The sequence below is a fragment of the Triturus cristatus genome, chromosome 2_1 (assembly GCF_964204655.1).
Source record: "Triturus cristatus chromosome 2_1, aTriCri1.1, whole genome shotgun sequence".
In the NCBI taxonomy this organism is placed as follows: domain Eukaryota; kingdom Metazoa; phylum Chordata; class Amphibia; order Caudata; family Salamandridae; genus Triturus; species Triturus cristatus.
Window position 1 is genome coordinate 867,045,063 of NC_140581.1, and position 23,892 is coordinate 867,068,954.

General features: G+C 43.8%; 1 protein-coding gene across 3 annotated transcripts in view; it reads right to left on the reverse strand.

Moving 5' to 3' along the window:
* APBA1 (amyloid beta precursor protein binding family A member 1) overlaps window positions 1-23,892 on the reverse strand; it is a 413,377-nt gene that overhangs the window by 295,842 nt on the left and 93,643 nt on the right. For all 3 annotated transcript variants that reach the window (XM_085633001.1, XM_085633007.1, XM_085633010.1), the window contains exon 2: window positions 22,957-23,030. The gene's annotated coding sequence lies outside the window, so the exon portion shown is untranslated. The remainder of the gene's footprint in view (window positions 1-22,956; window positions 23,031-23,892) is intronic.

The following is a 23,892-nucleotide window of genomic DNA, read 5'->3' on the forward strand; positions in this document are numbered from 1 at the left end:
AAAAACAAGTTTGAGCTATTGACATTGCAAATAACAATGTCTTTTATTTTTGTTTTCGTTTTTAAAACATAAATAAAAGGCATTGTCATTTACAATGCCAATAGCTTAAACTCGTGTAAATGCGAGACCTATTGCATTGCAAATGCTTGTCTTTCACATCCCTTTCGCTTCCACAATATGTGCTTTTGCCCTCTTGTCTGCACTCTGTCTCTAAAGGTTTCCGTAGTGTTCAGGGCCGCCTACACATTCAGGACACATTTGTAGTTTCTAGGAAAGCTTTTCTTTATAATCTTTTTTTTAAAACTTTTTTATTAAAGAAGAAATTATGTTAGCCACAATCGAAAACAAGATTATACAGTGCATGCGACAATCCCAATCTTTCCTGACTATTTGGTCAACCCAATCGTACCGTACTATTTTACAACTCAGTTTGCAACCACTTTGTGGCTAGGCAGCCTTCACTGCTGCAGAGAGGGGGACGGGTTAAGTGGAGCACACAACATCCCTCTATATTTGTTCCAGTTACCCCAAATCTTAGACCACTTCTGCGGACACCCTCTCCCTTCATATATGACCCTCTCTGTCTGCATGCACCAGTTCACGTCAGTCTGCCAGTCCCGGAGCTTGGGCACCGTGATTCCCTTCCAAGTGCTTGCAATATTGCGTGGCGCAACCACATTGCCCAAGGTGACCAGGTCCTTTCTTTAGCTGACAAGTCCGTCGCCTCCCAAATATTGAGAAGACACAACCGGGGCGTGATATCCATACATTTCCCACAGAAGTCCCACATTTTCCTCGTCACTTTACCCCAGTATGCTTGAACCACCGGACAGTCCCACCACTGATGGAGAGACGTCCCCTCTTGACCACTTTTCTCTATAATCTTGACACCTACTTTTTTTGTGCTGAAACTTCGGGCTGTTTGTGTGTGTGTGCCTCTGTTTGTTTGTGTATATGTGTTTAACTGTGTCATCCTCTAAGTCTGTCCATGTTACAGAGCACGCAGGGAATTCATTTTTTTCCTAAACCTCAGAGAAATTCAAAACGGTAATGAAGGTAGTGCCTGCAATAATCAGCACAAGAGAGAAACAATTGACATACAGTTTCAGTCTCCCAATTTAAGCGACGAATCTCCAGACTGCACCATAAAGCAATCAAAAACCTAAACCTGCAGTTTCAATAAACATTTTTTTCTTTTCAATGCCCAGTTTGCACCGTGAGAGTTACTTAAAAAAAATGTTTTATTTGTGTGTGGGCGTCGGGGGACGGATGGTGAGTGGTGGTTCTCTTCATTAGGGCCAGTCACTTCTCACTAGGGCTTATTTGGGAGTCTGTTGGTTTCTCTGGTGTCTGCGGGGCTCAGTCCTCCATCGAAGGTATCCCCTACAGTCCTAGCTAGATAGTTGTGTGTCTTGGGCTCGGGGTTTGTAAATGCTTTCCCAGTACATAGCAATTCTCCTTCCGGCTAGCAGAAATGCAAAGGTTCCAATCTGCGTATCCCCTGTAGTGTGTCTTTAACGTAGCTCAGAAGGGCCATAAGCGGCTGGAGATCCACACGATCTTACAGCATGTACAATAGGTGGTTGCCACCGCCCCCAAAAACATCAGAGCGGAACACAACCAAGCAAGATGAATGAAGTCTGCATCGTCTTGTCCGCAACTATCGCAGTTAAATGTCCTAGTGCTATCTACCTTAGCCCGTTTAGCAGGGGTGGAATAGGCGCAATGTAAGAATTTGAAGTGTAAGAGCTTGTGACGATGGTTTAATGAGACAAGTTGGTCTGCGTGCAGCAGAAGCGCTATTGTGCCTGTGTGATAGTGGCATTTATATCCCTCTCCCAAGCGCATCTAACATGGTCTGTGTGGGGTGATTTGTGCAGTGCGCAGGCTAGATAGAGCCTGGAGACTCATCGAGTTGTGTCTGTGAATGGCTTTAGGGTTGTCAGTGGGGTGAAGTCTGCCAGTTCCTCTGGAAAACCTGAGAGGTTGTCCTGGGCCATGCATTTCAGTCTAGCATAAAGAAACTGATCTAAGGGAGTCAATTTGTGGGTCAATGTCATGTGTTCCATGGATACAAATGTTCCCTGATCATACATGTCCCTCATTACGTGCATCTCCCAGCGCTGTAAGGCTCTCGCAGCAATGTTTCTGCAGTGAGGGGTAAGAAGTGGTTCTGCTGTATTGGCAGAGCCAGGGAGTACTGGAACGGATGACCTGATTATCGTGCCATCCGCCTCCACGCCCATCAGGCCATAGCAACTGTCTTTGTTTCCCTATGGCCTGCTAAGGCGGACATAGCAACTGTCTTTGTTTCCCTATGGCCTGCTAAGGCGGACATAGCAACTGTCTTTGTTTCCCTATGGCCTGCTAAGGCGGAGGAGGAGTCCATCTGAGGGAGCCCAGGTTTGAGGAATGGATGGCGAGCATCAGGAGTGGAACCAGTGCCTCGCATATTGGGCCTGCGCGATCAGACAGTATAATTCGAGGTCAGATACTTCGAATTTTCCCTTTTCACAGGGTAGTGTGAGAATATCCCAGCTAATCTGGGGCGGTTTGCTGACCGACACTAGTTTTAGCAGTGTGCTATCGGGTGTTTCAAGGAACTTTTGTGTCAGTGGGATTGGTATGTTCAAGAACAGATATAGGAAGCGAGGGAGCCACCATTTTCAGTATGGTGATCCTACCCACGATGGACAGGGGAAGTCTGGTCCAGAAGTCTATCTGGTTCCACAACCTCTCCATGGTGGGGATATAGTTTAGGCGAATAGTCATCTCCCTGTCCCATGGTATATCACCCCCAAGTACTCCACCGAGTCCATCATCCATCAGACTAGGAATTACAAATCTATTCAGAAGGTGGCAAGTAAGCAAATTTAGTGAATTGTTGTGCACTGCCTCTTCATTCTCCAATCCGATTGGAGGCAGTCAACGTGCCCTGCATGGTAAGGTAGCATCAGGGAGTGAAAGACGCCTGGATGAATGTCACACAGCACGTCAATACATGCATAGGCACCATTACATTGGTGTGTTGCTTACCATGTTCACTGCGATGAACAAGAACCTGTGCCTGCCTGAATCATCCATCAAGAATGCCATTTTGTTTTCTGATGCACCTGCTTTTGTGTGGATACTGGAACCTAAATGGACCATGCACATTGATTTATGGCAAGAGATTAGCTGTTGGGTGTTTGAAACAGCTTGTGAGAATAGCAATGTCATTTATCAGATACGAGGTAATAGTAGCAACTTAAACCTTGCATGCGCTGCATGCTTGCAGCTGTTAATTAACCCTGTACATGCATTTATTATCTGGAGCTATAAAAAGAGTGTTCCCATCGTTTCCTTTTCTGACTGTATCTGGGACTCCTTTGAAATAGCAGCAGTGGAGGGAGCCATTTGCAGTTTACCTCAATGCCATAAACGGTGATGACTTTATGGCAAAAATTGAAAAAGACATTAATCAAATCCAATATAGGTCTGCATGGCAGTAGCATTTTAAAAACGCTGCCAGTTTTTTTTTTATTGTTTCGTGTTTCCGTTGTGGAGGGAGATGCATGGGGTTTATGGCTGTGTCATGCAATCACATGCGGTGTCAAATTCAGAGCTTGCTAGGGTTCGTTTCAATAAGTATTCTATCATAGATCACTTGGGCCTGCGTCAGAGTGTTGGGTGGTACTCCTGCACTTGCACCAATAAATCCTGTCTGGATATTCTTCGTGTTGTCTTTTCATTATAATTCCGCATGCAAGACTTTTTCAAGCAAGAGCGTCATCTGAGTGCCAAATGCAAGAGTCCTCCCTATCGGATGTCATAACAAATTGTGCAGGATTCTCCCTCCAAAGAGGATATCAGTCTTCTATAGAAAGCCATCTGTGTCACTTTTGGAACAGTCTCTTTTCAGGCACAACGCAATTGCTTTGAATCTCCCAATGGGAGGAAAACACATATCTGAGAAAGTGTGCGATCAAGTGGTAAGTTATGCTCTGCTTCCTCTGATGTTCATGTTGTCAGGTTTCCAATCACTAATTGAGTTTACTTTGGAGTATTGTAAAGCCACACTTTGGAGTACTGGGGGGATGATACTATGCAGCGGTGTGATGTGCCCAGTGTAGGATCTTAAAAGACACACAATTGATGGACGGAATGCAGAACAAATCAAAACATTCACCCCCAGTCAAGAGATCTGGCTTAAATCCATCATTCTTATGCTCACCATGCTACCCCAGTTTAGACCTGGCCATATGCCATCAGTCTTGACCCTCTGCCTCATGGGAACAGTCCAGCCCGAACTGCCAAGCCAGGTCCTCCCTGGACCGGAAACAAGCATCCTAGGACCGGTTTCGGGGTTTCACCACTCATCAGCCAGGATAGCTTGAATCCAGTGGCACAGTGAACCCGGCATTGTTAGCCAGCCGCAGCTCGGTTAGCAGTTCCATACCATAAACTTCATAGATGTTGCAGCAGAATACATCCACCCTCTGCAAAAAAACACCTTCCAGTTAAAAGACTTCAAAAATTCCACACATTGTATCATACCATGCACAGTTTTTAAATGACAAGAAACCAATCCTCTATGCACTTTTAATTTTCCACAGAAGTCTACTTCATCTGTAAAAAATGTGCAAAGGCTCATGAGGACGTCACGATAAAACACAAATCGGCTTTTAAGCAAAGACTTAAGTAAGGATGCAGAGGTTGCTGGGAGTTATAAGCAAAATATGCTTTTTGACTCCAGAGGTTATAGAATACGCACATCAACAGATAATAACATGGATCTGGAAATGCTTTCCTGGGAACCTTGTGTATTCTTCTAGTCATATCCTGGGAACACAAAACGAGTATAGAAAGGCAACGCAGGGGATGGGATGTCCCTGTCCTCTCTGGCACTGTACAGATGTTGCAGACTGCTGAGGCGAGTAGGTATCACCCCAGGGAGGAACAACTGCGCCTCAAAAACTATAATCATGCTGCACCAGTAGGGCCTGTGTTGAGGTGGTTGAGCGGGAAACCTCCCTAACAAGGGGAGGAGAGCACAGGAAATCTCCCCATCGCAGCAAAGGGCCAAATTTGAAGTCTGAGTGAGGGTTCTGTTGGGATCAGGGAGGGGGGTTGGGGGGGGAGGGACTATTGCTAAAACTAAATACAAGGAGAGCCACTTGCAGGAAGAAAGGTAATAAGGCGGGGTGTGCTTTTTGCATGGCAAGGTTGGAAAGGGCGCCAATGCAAGCAAGGAAAATGTGCCTCTAAAGTTGGGTAGTAAAAGGCTGACACACAAGCCTCTGCCAACGCTCTTGCTGCACTGCTGATATTCAACAGTTGATGAGATTCAGAAGGAAAAGAAGAGTACAGAGGGGAAACTATTTAAGGGAACCCCAGTACTTTTTACTTTGTTACTTTTGGACATCATTTAATGAGGATACACGTATTTTATTACATTCCAGAGTGTGACCGACAAGTCTGAGTTCCTTTCAACAAGTTATTTTTTCTTGGAAATTAACGGGAGTTAGAGAGACTATCTACAAATGATAATTACAATTCAACATGTCAGCAAGCCCACAACCTCAGGGTGTGCAATTCATGAATTGCAATTCATTAAACACACGACAATAATAAATCGAGTCACGATAACTGTTAAGAATGTTTTCTGTTAGAAAACACACAGTTATACTTGTATGGTGCAGCTAATCTATGACATTTACAAAAAAAGAGATAATTAGGAAGCACACAGGCGTTCATTTAATTAACCTTACCCACAGGCATGTTATGGAAAACTTAATTATTTTGTCACACTATTTTCTGCAGTTGAATATATATGCACTTTGCTGAATTTAATTTTCCTTGTACATTACTTTGATTGAAGAACGGTTTTTATCCCTTATTTTGCACGCAGTAAACATGTTTATGTTCATAAAATGGCAGACTGGGACAGAATTAGGATACAAAATGTTTTGTCTCTCAGGAAACCTAAGATAAGAACGTGCTAGAGACAAGGAGACAATCAACCTTTCATCTCCTTGTCAGTTATTTGATTTTATTATTCCATGGTCAATCAATCAATTAATCAAAATGACTTTATTCGGTTTTCATGTATAAAAAGATAAGAGTTTCCAGTATTAAAAACAATACTTAATAAAATGTCATAAAATCTTTGCACAATTCGTCATATGCAAATACCAGACCCTGTTGAGATCTCATGCAAATCATAGGCAAAGTAGAATACAAAATACTTGGTCCCCTAAAGTAGAAATTAAAATAAAACAATGGATGGATGACTCCCGGGGTCCTATCCAATAATTATGTCTCATCTGGGGGACTAGATTAAGTGTGGACCCTCACAGATACTACCGTTTAATCTAGGTAGGCTCTAAGCTTCACTGCAGATTTAAGGAAATTGAGGACAAATAGAGTAGAATCTTCATGCAACAATTGTAAATAAATAAGAGCTGGGCGAGCCTGGTTGAATTTCATCCTCCTTAAGATAGGGACAATAAAGGTTTTCCCGGGGATCACATAAAACCTACAAAATAATAAAAAATAAAGCAAGTCCTGTGGAGACTCACCGTTGCAGCCACAAGATGCTAAAATCTGTCCTCTATTGCTACCCCTTGGCAAAGCCAGTAGGAGGTGAAACAAGCATTTACAATGCAATGGTCTCGGCATTGGTAAAGTTAGAGCTATTGGCATTGCTCATGACATTATTTTTGTTTATGTTTTTTGTTTTTAAAACATTTAAGAAACGGCATTGTCATGAGCAATGCCAATAGCTCTAACTTTAACAATGCCGAGACCGTTGCATTGTAAATGCTTGTTAGCTGATGGTCACTGCTCAATACCTGGGCATGCACCCTTTTTTAGTGGGAAAAACTTAAAACATATCATTCCTGCACTGTAATATAAGGTTTAAACGTACTACTGTAACCAACTGGTTTCACCTGCCCCTACTATGTAGGCAAAAAGAGTACTTTGCAGAGGTGTCAACTAATTCATGGGACCTTAACTCCACGAACACCTACTTCACAGCAGGGCTTCGAGCTAACAAAAACAACCCTTGTGTTCGCAGCGGAGGGTGTCACATTACAAACCCTCACAACCAACTCATTGCCTTCTACAACCAGGTAAAAGTAATCTACACATAACTCACAAGGCTGGGGTAAAAATAGTACAATTGCTAAAATATTTAAAAAATGCAAATATAGCAGCGACTTCCTTGTACGGACTTCAAACACCGCTGTCCAGATGACCCCCAGGGATTAGCTTTCTGGCTGCAAATAAACAGAGCAGGTAAGGCGTAGGGCAAACATCCGGGCCTGTGGCGGGAGCAGGGCGCAGCCGCCCATTCCCAGCCAATTAACCACTTAGGGAGCAGCTGTGAAGGCACCCCCGGGGAGCCGCCGGCACCAGACCCCGGCCGGCCGCAGGTAGCGCTGCAGGGCGCCGAGGCGGAGACTGGCACCGACGGTGCACGCTCCAGTATGCCTCGCCCTGGGGGCGATAATGTGCCCCCCCAGGGAAGCCCTCTCCCAGCCCCTTAAAGTGTACTTAGCCCTCAGAGGGGGAGCCCTGAAAACTAAACCAGGGCCCAAAAACTTTTTAAGAGCCATGCGCCTCGAAGGAACCACGTCCTCGCTGCATGTAGTGCTTTAGGGCCATTAATTTAAGCCGAAACTAGGGAACCGAGAGAACTACCTTACAAAACAGTTAGCACGTTTTAAACTACATGATCTAGACGTCAGACAACATGTTGGTGCCTCAGTGGGTTGGCTACTCACAAAGACCTGTCTTATGGCTTTAACACACTTACTGTCCAACAATCTGTAACACTGTTCATGGGCTCCTTCTAATTGAAGGAAGAAGTAGTAATCAAGAGGGGGTGGTCTACAAATACGAGCTTAGAGCACAAAGCACTGTTTCTAGTGGTGTGGTGGTCAAGTCTATGAGAGATGGTATTGCACATGGCATAAACTAGTTATGTAGCACATTTTGTGAATGCAACTGCTACAAGCTAGGTATCCTCTACTACCACCTATTCCAGGGTCCTTCAGAGGCATATCTCACATACTGGATGAAGCACATGGCCTCCTCCCTCCGTTAGCCTCATGCTCTGGTGCCTACTGGAATCGTCATGGCAACCCAACATCTTTCAACATGCAAGGCAATGCACCTATGCTAGCAAAATAGCTCAGTGAGTTAATACACTTGCTGCCTCCATGGCTCTTATTTACAAGCAACTTGCGCCACATTTCCCATGTTAAAAATGACGCAAAAGGGGCGCAAGTCGCTTGTAAATAAGCCCCCATTTATATAGGTACCTGGCATACCCTGCCTCTACAACTGTGTTCATGAGTTGTTAATGTATACTACAACTATCTAACAAAACAGGGAACCATAACTACAAGGACAGACTATGAGATAGCAGCTCCTGAAGCTATAATTTACTTTGAGTGTGAATGCACAATGCCCCAGCAACAGCTGTAGAAATCGGGGGGGGGGGGGGGGGGGTGGGGGGGGGGGGTCACTGAAATAGGGAAATATCCCCTCTTCTGCTCAAGATCTGCAAGCAATATGTCCGGGGCGGGGTGCGATAGGATCTCCACACACCTGGTAAAGTAGAATTTTTGAACACTTCTACACCTCTAACCAAGCTTCTCGTAGCACCTTTTTACTTTAAGAAACAGCACAGCAAAACACTGCATATTCATATTTACTATCGATGTGTCTTAACCCAATTAATTCATAACGGGTGGAACATGTGCGATTCCTTAATCTCACACGTTTTCTAGGCATAACAATGTTAAACAGCCATTGGTAAACCCAAAAGATCTAACTTTCATATGCCAACGCATGTAAACACAAACATTCACAAATGCTGTTCATCACATTAAAACCTGCCCGAAGGCTCTGTAAAAAATAGAAAAAAAGACTGGTGTCTGAATATAATGTATGCACAAAAAATGAATGACAAACCGTGTGAAGACTTTATGTACTTTTGAGATATAAACAAATGCAATATAGTTGAGTACTCACCGGAAGGCGGAATGATGCACTAAACAACCAACTGCATGAGGTATAAGAGTAGCACTTCACTGGGCAAAGCCAATCTATCTAAATGTTACGTAATTGTTTACAATCTGTTGCCGACAGTTGCGCTGTGTACCCATTCGACAACGAAAGACAAATGAAGAATATAAAGACGTGGACTGGCATAAATGTGGGAAGCTGTCAAGTGCTGTGCACTTAAGATCACATGATCTGTAAGAGGTTCCCCCAAGCGTATTCACAGTCAGGCAAACGCTATACCTAAAAAAAAAAAAACACCCTGGCAGCTCCATCAAAAACAGAATCAGGCAGGGCAGCCAGAGAAAAGCAGTTGTATGCAAGACACGCTGATTATCCAACAGAGGCAGGCATGCATAATCAGCATTCAGGCAACAACTGGCATGGCAGGATCTGCCTGGAGATAAACACCGAACCACCTCTTTGGAAACATTCACCACAACCATGTAAATGTGGAAGGCTCTGCAACAACTCTACATACGCCATGATCCCTCGAGGGTAAGGCAGGGACTTTAACGAATTATCTGCCTCCCTGGCGGAAAACAATGAGCTGCGCATACGGAAGGGGTGCCCCCCTGCTCACAGCTGAATGTTTAAAATTCAATTGCATTTAACAAAATGGGCACCCTTGTGACTGACAACAAACCTCAGGGGCGGTACGGGCAGACCAGAGTCAGGTGGGAGACCCAGAAAAAAGCCACGGGCTGCCTTTTCACTCCTCTCTCCCCCCTAGTGCCATCCTCTGATCTTTACACCCCTTCCCCACTCGCCACCGAGAGGCGACCATTGGCAAATGGATGCAGCGCTCCCACACCAGGCCCCCTGCCTCACCAGCGGCCGCTCGCTCCTCGGAGGAAAGGACGGGGCAGGCGGCTGCTTCTGTGCGCAGCCCTGGCCGGGGGTTGACGGCCTCCTGCTTCGGTCTCCCTGTATCTCCGGAGCCGGTGCTGATTGACACTCCCGCACCGCGTCGCGTAGTTCGACTGTACTCAGCCTCCGGTTACCTCATACCAGCCCAGCATCCGTGATCTGAGCATGCCCAGTGCAGGCGACGCGCAGCAGCAGGCCTTTCTCGATACAGTGTTTTACTTAATTCACCTATTTCGGTTGTTGTTCGGGACGGGGTCTAGCAGCAGATATCGGTTACAAAAAATAAATAAACAGCCAGTCAATTACGGATAACATCTTTGTTTTCCCCCGTCTTTCTTCTGGGTGGTCGCACTAGTGTTTCGTTGGGTGTAGAAATATGCTAGTGAACTCAGAGGCGCATCTAGAGTGAAATTTCGGCGGGGAACTAATAACAAGCCGAGGGCACCGGAAGACACCACTGCCTTTCTCCGAGGCAGAGCAGAAATGCCTCGGAGAAACGCAGTGTCCTTTTCGGATTCGGGGGCGTGTTTTGCTGTTATCTCCTCCTGCCATTGGCTGGAGGAGATAATTAGACTTTGTGCAAAAAACACGCCCCCCGATCCGAAAAGGACGGGGCCTGATCGGAGTGACGGGACCTCTTCTCCAATGGCTGGCCAGCATTGAAGAGGCCAGCCAATGGAGAACAGGGGAGAAGAGGGGCGGGTTCAAGCCCCTCTTCTCCAAGTCATTAAATCTCGCGAGCGAGACTGCGCAAGCGCAGCCTACGCTAGCCGAGACCTAAAAAACCAAGGCGAAACCTAGTCAACAAAAAACGTTCATAAATACTAAAGTTTCCCAGAAGGTATGGCTCAGTAGATAATGAAGTTTTCAGTATTAAAATTTTTCGAACACTAGGTTTCCTCAATTCCAGCTCTTCCCTCTCCAATTTCCTTAGACTGCAAAAGGACTCCGTTACCCATCCCAAATCCTTTTTAGATACCGGTCCTGGGTTAGTATATAATTCTGCTCTACCTAGTCTTTTAAAACTACTCTTTATGTATCTAAGCCATGGTATATGATGGGCATAATCAAGGGTCATACATTCTTTCAATATCAATTGGGTCAACGACAATTCTTCATTCTGAAAAAAATTTTACCAAAATGTTAGTAGACGGAGAGCCAATGTATCACACAGATACGGGACTCCCAATTCTTCGTGTACCACTATATTAGAGGTTCCACTGGGCACACCTAATAGATGCTTCAGAAACTTATTCTCAGCCACTTGTAAATCTTCTATAACTACATGCCCTGATATTTCGCTACCGTAAGAGGCCATCACGACACACTTGGCCTGATACATCTCTAAAAGTGCTGCTGTCGGTCTTTTGCCTGATTTAGAGGCAAAGTTAAAAATGGCCGTATTTGCCGGCACTAAGTCTCCCCGCTTTCTCTGTTTTAGTGGGCCCCATTTCATCTGCTCATCCAATATGACCCCCAAATATGAAAAGACATCGGTACGGGGGACCTGGATAATGCCTACCCTAAATTGAAAGATATTATTCGTGTGGAGGCCCACCTGCATCACAAAAGATTTGGAGTCGTTTATGGATAAATCCCGGGCTGTCATAAAGGCAGAGAAGGAGTAAGCAGAATTTGTAACCCCCTGGCGGCCCTGCATATAAGGACCGCGTCATCCGCGTATAATAAAACCACAGACCATGTCGGCCTACCTGCAGGTAATGAACCCTTGTAGTTTGTGGCACTTTATCCAGATCATTGATATACAGATTAAACAAAAAGGGAGCCAAGATACACCCCTGTTGTACTCCTCTCTTTATGGCAAAAGTTTGGGAGACTCTTAGATCTTGCGAGAATCTAACCTGCGCCTTAGTTACTTGGTGAAGATTTTCCAAGAAATAGACGATATTATCATCTACCCCAATAGCCAACATGGTCTGTCACAGTTTGGCCCTGTTCACGCGATCAAACGTGGAGGACAGATCCCTGAACGCTGGATAAATCGTGCCAGGGTGGGCAACCTTATATTTATTTCAGGATCATGGATAGGTTGAGACACTGGGCCACAGTCAGTTGCCAAGGGCGGAACCCATACTGAATGTCCGGTAGAAGGGCATGTTCCTCTGTCCAGGTGGTCAGCCTATCTAAAAGTACTCGACCCACCACCTTAATCATCAAATCCAAAAAGGAGATCGGTCTGTAAGAATGAGTATTATCCCGATTGCCTTTTTTAAAAACTGGAACTATGGTGGAGGTAGCCCAAGACTCAGGACAGCCGGATTTTGCTGCTGCATTCAAAAAGGTCCCGGGGCTTTGTTACTGGTCAATCTAACAATACTATCCTTGACCTCTGATAAGTAGAAAACCATGTTAGGTGTACCTGCCTCTCGGGCAAAAGAACAGTTTAGCTCAGGGGGGCACTCAAACATGGCTTCAAAGTGGAGCACCCACTCCTCATCAGTAATATGGGCACCCACTGTACTCCCTTCCTCAGGGTTTAAAAAGGGACTATTGATTATGCTCCAATATCTGGAACTGTCCCTCAACGTGCTAGCCTCCATTAACTCCCTCCAAGCTTCCTCCTTTAAAGCGGACTTACGCTTTGCTAATTCCGCTTTATACTCTCTTCAGCAAGATCTCACTAATATCTTGTCTCTTGGACTCCTATTTAAGGCTTCCCGCAGTTTCCCGGGAACAAAGGGAATCAAACCATCTAGGGGACTAAAAGATCGCGGAGCCATAGCACTTAAAAAAAAAACACTTATTTTGTTCGAAATATTTTTAAAAGCATGAATGACCTCCCTGGCGCCAAGGTCAAAGTAGTGCATATGGCTATATCATTAGCACACAAGACCAACATATACTTGTAAAAAGCATCTGGGTCCATTTTAACCGCCTCCCACCATCTGTTGGTCTCACCTCTGCACTCTGCCCAGCCCCCAATAAATGCAACAATAAATTTGGATTTATTACTGTTATTTTGAAATAAAGAATGAGATTTTTGTAACTGGAGAAATATTTCAAAAGAGCATGACAAAGGTGACATAAACACATTGAAAGCAAACGTAAACTTGAACTAAACACTTCCGAGCTGCTAACAAATATATCAATTGTCGTTACTGTAGTTGCCATATCAGAATTGGTCATCAGATTCCTTTTTTTTTTGTTTAATTGGCACAATTGAACTTCAGCTCCTGAAATCCAACCATTTATGTTCCCTGCTCTTCCTTCCTAGACCAGAGCTTACATAATACCAGTTTAACTCACAGCGCTTCAGGGGGGGCTTTGCTGCATGGTGACTGGTTACGTTGCACGCTTCAGACTGTCTCAGCATGGGACTTTGGGATTGGTTTTGCTAGCTTCCACTTCGACAGTTTATTAGTACTGACTCCTGCACTATGGGGGAACAAGCATAACAAAGTTTCAGTTCCTTCAGTTATGTATAAGGCTGGACTCCAGGCCCCAGAACTACCAACTGGTGAGGTACTTCTAGCTCTTCAGTGCTCTGTTGGCAAACTGCAGGATTTAACATTTTTAGTACTCATCTGTATCTAATGATGACACATTCTTCCTTTGAGGGAACCCCTGGTTCAGGCCTGAACATAAGGCCTGCCTGAACATAAGGGTATTTTTTGGGAGCAATTGTCTAGAACAACGAGGAAAGTGTCCATATGCCACTGGAATTAGCCTAGGCTACCACAATAACAACCTTGTCTCATAATTTTTTTTTTGTTTAAACATTTTTTTATTATTTTCGTACCAACATCCCAATACAATTCCCACAAGAGCCCCAGCACCCCACCGAAGAGTTTTTTTGCAGATTTATTTAGCGGGTGCTTGACCCGGAGGTATTGGAGCGTTTTACATGAGCACCAGTTACGTTACACAAGGACACATTAATTTCTTGGTAGGCATGGGGAGATTAAGTGATTTGCCCTGAATCACCGGATGTTGAGCCTAAACCAGACTAGAACCTGGTTCACCGACTCCAAAGTCGGCAGCTCTGGCCGTTACACTACCTCATCCCCTCCAGCTTTCGAATCTGTAGTTATTTTTCCAAACTGCACGCTGGGAGAGCTAAAACCCAGACCAGACCTAAAGCACTGCTTTTATATAAAATGGTACATGGACAGTGTTCAAGAAGAGCAAGTCTGTTCTCAGTATTTTCAGCTTATTTTTTTCCAGCGGGGTTCTCTCAACTGTATTGAAGGCTTAGCGCCCTGTGTCGCCGCTGCTACTTTAAATGTCTTCCTCTATGCACATGACCCCGTCCTCTCGCGGCTGAAATGTCTGCTGACTGTACATTCTAAAAGAGGTTGAATCATTCAAGCTACAAGGTCAAGAAAGAGCGCAAGTGATGGTCAGACATTATCACCCCAGGTTACCAGACCTGCTGCTTCAGTGCTCAAGATTAAGCAAAGTATTTATTAATTGATCGGACAACCAAAGGGATTTACCAGCTGTAAGGAATATGAATGTCAGGCAGTGGTGGGAAGGGGCACAGTATCGATGTGAACTGGTTTTGAGCTCCTGCATTCATAATCACAGAGGTTACATGGTTTCTGAAGGGAAGTCTAGGCTCATCAGGCTGATCTGGTTGAAGCAGTAAGAGATTCTCCAAGAAAGTGCAAGTGCTATGTGTTTAACAATCAGTCACACAACAATACAAATAAGATATAAAGAGTTTAAAAGTTCTTAACTAAGTTACAGTGATCTGAAATAAAGTGATTCCCTTTAGGACTCTATGAGTTTACATATTAAGACATATCTAACCTTCATAAAGAATTCACTACACCCAAACTGTAAATAAATGTTCCTCATACAACAAATAACACATGTAAATTTCACTTTGCCATTATTTTTAAACAAAACATTAGCCAAACATTAGTAGTACTGTGTGAAAAGTACAAGTACAACCTTTGGCGGCATTAACTTGAAGTTATATTGAAGAATATTTCTTGTAAGAATTCATCAGTCTCTCAAATCGCTTATGAGGAATTCTAGGCCACTCTTCCCTCACAAAACTAATTATGCTCAGAAGTGTTTCAGGGCAATCATTTATACACAATTACCTTTAGGTTCTATCTCAGCATTACAATGAAGCTGAAGTCTGGGTTTCAACTTCGCCATCCCAAATCGTGATTCTTTCCTTTTTTAGTCAGTCATACAATTACTGATATGTTTTGGGTCACGGTCATTCTGCATAAGCCAGTTTTGAATAAGCGTTAGCTAATGGATGAATGGTCTCAGATTTCCCTATAGGATGCGGTGTTATAGTGAGGAAATTATGGTGACTCCATGTTTGTCAGGTATCCAGGCCCTGTGGCTGTAGAAGGCCCACTACCATGCTTTACAGGTGGTATGAGGGTCCTGTGGTGATTGCAGTGTTTGGTTATCACAAAAAGTGATGAGCATTATAGCCAAACAGGTCGACTTTGGCCTAATTTATTCATACAATATTGTTTCAGGAGCCCTGTGTGTCATTCAAATGCTGCTTTACAAATTGAAGCCTTGCAGCAATGTTATGTTTGGAGACTGTACTTGCTCAGTCTTTTTCTAATTATAGGATCATGAACTCTAGCATTTATTGTATTACCAGAGGATTGTACATCTCTGGATACAGCTTTGTGATTATATGTGATCTTTCTGAGCATGCACAGTCTGATCTTTGACTACTTTGCTGGGGCGCCCACTCTTCTTTCTCGGAGACCATCACAGATATCTTTTGGCAAAGACATTCAGTGTTACTATATGCCTGAATGCTTCAGATTGTATTGACTACGTTTTTGATTTTATAGATAGAGGGCAGCACTTGAAGATCAAGTAAGCACATGCACTGGTTTAGGAGCACCTCATTCTAGTTACCATCTTCACACATAAGGAAGCAGGAAGGGAGCACTTCTTCCCAGCACAAATCTTCTGAATATTGGCTGATTATTATTTGTTCAATAATTATGAAAAAATGAAATCTGTAAATCTGTGGATGTGGTTTTTGCATGAGGTTAGATTGATCGGCCGTTAGGATGTGGTGAAGGACAGATATATATCAGCAATGAAAACAACACAAATGTAGAGGGTAAAATTTCCATCCATCACTGTAAATAAAACAAGTCAAATATCACAATTAGAAAAAATTATAAAATGTTACCCCAGGAATGCTTTAAAAGTATCAAACTAAATCAAGTATCAAAATGGACCAGAAACTAACCAAGTTAATCTAGAGTCGAAACAGTGTTAGTTTCATGGTGAGCCCTATGAAGAATGGAAGTTGCAGGTTAAAGTGCTAAAACGCTGGATCGAAGAATCAGAAAGCTCAGTTTGATTGTGACGAGCTGCTTGACAGAAACATGAAGACAAAAGCAATATGCTGATGTCGAGCTCCACACATCAAGTGCATTGGAGCTCTGGTGAGACAATATCGAGCAAAGTTCAAACCAGGGATGTGGCTGTTCATTCTGGGATCCAAGTTGCAATAGGCTCAAAGTATTGAGGCTGGCGGCGGTGGTGGTGTCTACAGTTGTATATCGAGCAATCAATGTGCATTAAAAAGACAGAAGTTGGTCCTTCCTAAAAGTGAAAATAAGTGAACTTGGCAGCATCAGCATAAAGTGATTAATTAAGTGAATTAGTCCCACTCATGAATGATTTTAAATTGTGGCATAGAGAATAACCCAAAGGCCCGCTGATCGGGGCCTACCGGGCCTGAGTTCACATCCACAGCAACACAAGCCTGCCCTGGAGGAGTGGTGTTGGTGTGCACTGAGATTTAGGTGAAGCGGGCCCGCTGCCTGAAAGCTGGTGAGATGGGACCAACGACGGGAGGCAACCCTGCTGCCCATCCCTGAGTCCCAGCCTCGAGGGCTACAGAGCACCAGTGCTATGTGGTCCGCAGTGCTTAACTTGAGCCGGTGGTTGCCAGTGGGGGTCACAGGCACTCATTTTAGGAGACTGACAATTATTTTTTGTCATCGGATATTACCCAAGAGAAGGGAAAAACACACAGGAAAGAAAAAAGGAGGAAAAGAAAGATGGAATTAACGTTACCAACGGAAAAAAGAATGAGAGCGGGTAGATAAAGGGCCCCTCAGTGTCTCGCAGTGGAGGAAAGAGGTGTATTTAGGACTATGCAGCCTTGGTTTTCGGGCGCTGACATTTTCAAGCACCAGCTGCTGGCTTCTGAGCAGCACTCTGGGCACTCATTATTTCACAAATCAAGCACTGGTGGTTGGACTGGGCCAGCGCTCCAGCAAAGAAGTAATGACCCTACCACCCAGAAATGGGTGAGGCCGGAGAGGAGGATGGAGCTGCAGAGAGGCGCTGGAGATCCCGGATGGGCCCATGGTGCTAGGGACGAAGCACACCGCCAACGTAGGAGAGAGATTGGCCTCTGCAACACTGACATGGGGTTCCATGATGTCCTCTAAGGATTGATGGGACAGAGGCTAGGGAAAGCATCCCAGATGCCCCTGTCTCCCTCAATCCAGAGACACAGGGTGAGTCTGGGTCCCAGGGAGAGTGTTGAAAAGAGCAGACCCCACACGAGGTAGGGGTGTGCAGGAGCACAGCAGTAACTAAGGGCCCAGAAACTGTCACTGGTGGACCACTTTGCCTACCCACACTCTGCATGGTATGTTGGTCTTATTGTGAGTCTACATAGAGGCGCACATCATGGAAGAAGAGAGAGAACACAGGTATTCCTCCTATTCCAGCATTGTGTGCAAATTGGAAACAGGGCTGATCTCCCGACCCCCTAGCAAATCACCTCAACATGAGAGAGAAAAAGTCAAAAATGGAACTGCCACAGATTGTAAACTGTTGTACAATACCCTTTGTTCCACATGCCCAGTATGATCTACAGAGTAGCTTAGGACACCAGACACAGAAGGCATGGCTTTCTACAGCCAACATATGCCCATGGCGGCAAATGTAAACTCTCCTGCACCCTTAGAGAATGGAGTCGCTGTGTACTTTGGTAATAACTTTGGTAATAACTAATGGGCAAGTCTTGAGGCACGCAATTTCACCCATAGCATGAAAATGGCCAATAAGAAAAGAGTCTCCTTTGACCCAAAGACCCACCCACTTGACAACAATCACTGACTAAGCTTTACCTTCGTGAAAACATACAAGAGGCTTTAGGCATGAGGAGAATAAAGGCACAGAAAAAAAACTGGAACAACTGGGTCTAATAAAGAGACAACTAAACATGAAAGCAAACCCCAGAAGTTTCTCCGTGAAATAGAAATTGTAAGCAACGAACCCTGCCAGAAAGACAAGCTAGATCACATTCTTGATGTCATAACTGCCACAAGGGAGGCGCTGGAAACTAATATTGATACTACCATGATAGACATAGGCCTGCTGTGGAATGATCACCGCAAACAGACCAATAGGCTTAACTGAAAACAATCTGTATACAATAAAGGACCTGTACTGAATCCCTAACTGCATATCCTCCAAACCATTTACCGGGATATTGCCCAACATGGGCATACCTTTACCCTCGAGCACTTGTGTGTATTACTGCGATCACTCCTTCAAGCTCTTCCAGTCCAGAGTTGACTGGTAAATGGTTTGGAGGATATGCAGTTAGGGATTCAGTACATACTGCATAATGTTCTTTTTTAATCAGATGCCAACTAACTCTGCTATGTGTTGTTTGTCTATCTCTTGTCTCTGACAGAATTGTTTTTAATAGATAAGCGGTGGTGCAGGGTGGAGTGATAATACCCCACGCCCTGAGGAAGTTGCCGTGAGTTTATCCTAAGGCAATGAAACATGTCGGCATTTTAAATACGAGCAGACACACAGCATAGAATAAAAATCGTAAGCCAGTGTGATCTAGCTCAAATTTGTATATAGTTGTGGGGTTGAACGTGGTGCATGGATCACTGCACAACCTTTTCCTTTACACACCCTAGCACTTTGCCTTTTGGGTCGCAACCCATTCATTTTCTTTTGCACATTTCTTTTCTTGGAGTGGTGGTAGCTGATGATGAGATCTTGAGGTAGCAGGCGAGTACCTTCCTGCTTTATCCTCCCTGGTGTTGCTACCGTGAGGCACCATCACTCCTTTCCTACACATTTTTCCATTATATCTGGGTGTTAGAGACACAAGTTTTTAGCTACAGAGATAGCCTTTTTTGTCTTACCTCGTATGAAATCCTTTTCTTTTCTTTCATTGGTGAGTCATACCTATAAGTAGCATAGATGGTGTAACCACTTGCTCCACAAACTGTCTAAAATACATGACAACTTTAATAGATATATGAACTGTGTGCTCACCGTGTGAACAGGTCCTTTATTGCATACAGATTTCTGAGTGGGGGACGACCTGTTCTCTGCCCCTTTAGCTCCTTATTGTGGTCTTAACTGAAAACAAACCTCCTCAGTTCGACTTTAACCAAATATAAAGGACCTATGACAGCGCAGCAGTAGCTTCCTTGTTGGTGATGAACGGTAGGTTGCCAGTGGCAGTGATAAGGGTTGTTTCAGTACTATGGTTGACTCTGAAGCCCGATTATGAGGGACTGAGTAAATGGTGATACTTGAGGTAGCAAATGAGTTGATGGTTGACCAGATTTTCCAGTACTTTGGCTGGATATGGGAAGACAGAGATTGGTCTCTAATTGGCCACGGTCTTGGGAACAACCAATGGCTTCTTGAGTAAGGGCAGGAAGACTGCGTGTTTCCAGTCAGTGGGATAGGAGGCAGCCGACAGCAAAAGGTTAAAGAGCTTTTGCTGCAGCAATAGATTCATGTCGAAGGGAGATGAAGTGAGGGCAGGGGTCATCGGGGAACCAGACTTAACTGAAAGCTTGGGTTTGGTGACCCATTAATAAGATGTAATTAGGTTTTGAGTCAATGTGGTGTCAAAGATTGTGACTGGGAATATTCAATCCCGAAATATTGACAGGACAGAATATTGTAACTACAATATCGAGGGACAAAATATCGAAAGGTAAATGTACAGAGGGAGATAAGGATTTACAATTCTTAACTCCACATCTACGTATTGTATTGTATTGTATTAGCATTTATAAAGCGCAAATACTGCGACCCTACGGGTATCCAGGCGCTCTGACAAAACGGGATTACGTACCTTGGTGATATACATATATCGCAAAAGGTATGTATATGCAAGTTAGGTACAGAAAATGTATAGACAGTCATCTTTCGATGTTTTGTCCCGCGATATTTATGATTTGATATTTCCAGCCTCAACCAGTGTCTAAGAGTAATCAAGGTGTTATCGAAGAGATGTGGGGAATAAGATATTTTTTGTTTGGTTATAATTGTTGACCAATCTTATTAGGACTGAAATGTAACAAATATATCCATCTTTTTAAGGAAATGTATGTATTTTATCAATAATGGTGTAGTGAATAATCTTGCAATTCAGTGTTTGGATGCTGAAGTCACACATGCACAATGCAAACTTAGTGGCAGTAGTGTGATGAGAATATGGGCTGCATCATGACACGGAAATAGGGAAAACATGAAACGCTACGGCATGCAAGATAAGGCAGTACACAGAATCCCAAGACAGGCAGTACATGAAGCCCTAAAATCCAATAAAGCCTGTATGTATTTTGACTGTGGCATAAGTAAATGGGTTACTGCAGAGCAGAAATATAATTTGTAACCTGGATCTGTACTGCAACTTTAAGGTTTCATTCCTATGAGCAGAGCACATAAGGGCATATTACAAGCCAAGGCTGTGAGCTCCAACTCTTGGTAGATAGGTTTGTTGCTAATGAGCCACATCTGTTTGTGTCACAAGGGCCTTGTACGCCTCTTGCTCTGAAGCATGAAATTTGGAGAAAGATAATTGTGGAAAATCAATGTTGTAGCTTTTCTGAAAAGAAACAAGGAGTGTACAAAATCGTACAACTTCAACAGGAGAATGAAGGAAAGACTTTGAGCCAGATGTATAAGCATTACTAATACCGATTTCCTAATTGTGATTCTCTCTCAATCGCAATTAGGAAATCAGTATTGCTAATGTATGAAACTCTTTTGAGTTCCATTAGCGATTCCTAGTGGGTCGCATATAGGTCTACCTCATGCATACTAATGAGGTAAGGCACAATTTGCAACCCATAAGGATTTGCAGCCGCCATCACAGGGATGTTGGCCTGCTGAGGTCAGCAGACCAACATGTCTGTAATTGCTTTTTAATATAGCAATCTTTCTTTTTTTAAATGCATCCCAAATGAAACTTTGCAGTTTCATTTTTAAGAGTAGGCAGTGATCCATGGATAAACATGGAGGCAGCATGGGCAGCATGAAGAAGCATGGAGGTTTGAATCCAAATACTTTGTAACTGCACACATTTCAAACTGACCGGGCACTGATGTGTCTTTACAGTGTCTTCTTTTAAACTGACAGATGGTGAGGACAGACGTCACAAAGGACTTGAGGTGGTGCTTGCAGATGATAATGCCAGAAACTAAAATAAAAAACTGTCTTCAAATGGTATAGGCTGATTGGTCACATGTTCGAGTACTCTCAATGCCACACATTCAAAGAACTTTGACTACAGAGAAAAGTTGTGTAATAGTGCCAGTATTCGAGAAGGAAACCCTGGAACGCCCCATTATCTCACAGAATGCAAGAGATACAAAACAGTGACTTGACACTGACTGAGGTGGACTTAATGACCATCATTAAGACACAATGCTAACTCATTGGCAGTTTAGGTAAGGAAGTCTCACACTGTACAGCCATTTTACACATCAAATCTATCTGGAGCTTACACACAATTAGTGATCTTGTTGGGGGATGGCAGCAGCTCTGGTGACCGGTGATAAAAATAAAGAGACTTTGCATGCAGCTATGGTAGAGTCTTGTTAAGTTTCCTACTCGCTTTCAGAGAAATATTTTTACAGGTTTCACTGCAGCTTCAAGAAAAATACAAATACAAGCGAGATGTGCAATCAACAAAAATGGTCTGTTCCTGAATTTCCTAGGACGTCTACTTATCAAAAATGTCAGGCGGGCTTGTCTATATTGACGTATAGACTTTGTTGTGTCCTGCTTATTTTAGAAGTTTTGGAGTACCTATAGATGGCCGCCGCAACTCACCTCTATATATAGCCTGGGCCCTGACTTTCCAGAGTGGTCCAGAAGGTTCTGGAACTCCTCATGCCAGCCTATGGCCCAGGTCCTGAGGTGACAATTTTAGGCCACCATTTTGTGGAAGAGCTCTCTCCCTCCTCCATTTTAGGGAAGCACCTTGCACCACACCATCAATTAGTGATAATGGGGCGCCCAGAGCCTCTAAGTCAACACCAAAAAAACTAGTGGACAGAAAAATTAGAGGGTAAAGGAAGAAAAAAAAATGAGGAGGGGACAGCCAGAGGACTGGCAGGTCTAACACTATAGGACTGCCAAACGAGTGGCAGTAGGAGAGAAAAAAGTACCCCTGACTAGACTGTTACGCAAGTTATAATCATTAAGCACAATAGAAAAGATGGATATTCAGACTTAGTGGTACTTTCTGCAGTCTGTATCGGGGGGAAGAGCCGTGATAATGAGTTCCAAAGGAAGGATTCCTACGGATGAAGGGGGTCTACCACAACTAGTGCTGCAGATTTGCTAAGTAGTCAAGGGCTTGACTTTTCAAAGCATTATCAATGTAACCAAGGGACTTCAATTTGAATGTCAAAAGTCGAATGAGGGAAAATGTGGAAATGGAGGCACAGGGATATTTATTAAGGAATATCAATGAAAATATATAATTAATTATTAAAACTAGTAATAATAATTAATATAATGAAGGTTACACATTGAAATATACAAGGATTGTACTGCTTCTGGCAATATAGTGGCTGTACTGCCTAACCCAAGAACAATGCTGACATTAGTCCAAATTATTAGAAGTTGCCGGCTCTCAAATCTGGTCTCTGAGGGTCAAGATGAGAGAAGTTTTTCAGGAAAACTCAATTAACGCTAAATCATTCTTAGACATTTAAAAACAGATTTCCACTGATGTATTATTTGAAAATCCTATGGAACATATCACCTTACCTGACACGGCTTCTACGTACAGTAAGGGCTCTTGAGAATTCTTCTGTTCATTTTTTGAGTGAACTTCACATCACCTTGAATTGAAAAACGATAAAAAAACACACTTTAGACTCAACACGGATGTCTTTGTTCAAACAATCCACAAGATCAAGTCCTGCAACATCTCCATACTTGCATCTGATCTAGTATTTTTTGTCATGACTGACAAGGTCCGTTCTAGTTTGTCTTTGACTCATCAATTTGAAGCATAACCTCTTTTCATGTTTGTCCTTAAGATGTTGCGCGTCTTTTTCATTTTTTTCATCACGATGCCGCTCGTCTTCTAATGAGCCTTTTCAAGCAGTGTTTGTAGATTTACATAAACTGCCCGTTGGGTATGCTTTTAAAATAAAAAAAGCTTCTCAGGTGTGAAGAGTAGGAATGCAAATTTGTATTCCCGGTGGCACAGTGGTTCTCTTTCAGACTGTTCTTCATCAATAAACCTTAACACAAAAAGAAAGGCCTTATCTCGGTAGTTGTAAATGCTGGCAAAGTTGATTCACAAAGAACCACCCCTGTTAAAGAATTATCATGTTTTTTCTATCAAAGATAATAAAGAAACTAAAAGGAACCGTTTCAGTGACGGATTTGAATCTCCTAGAATTGCACATGTGTACATTAACCCCTTCGCTGCTGCGGACATTCCGCTGCAGCGCTGGGGGGGGCAGGGGGGCAGCGCGGTGGGCCTGTGCTCATGACGGAGCCGCTCCGTCATGAGCCACAGTTGAGCTGTGCTCATGACGGAACGGTTCCGTCATGACTCCGCCCATTTGCGTTGTCGCCCCGCACAGGCGGGGAAACAGCGCCGCGCAGGCGGAGCGGCCGCCGACAGGATTGTCATGACGGAACCGTTCCGTCATGAGCACACGGCAACCGTGGCTCATGACGGAACGGTTC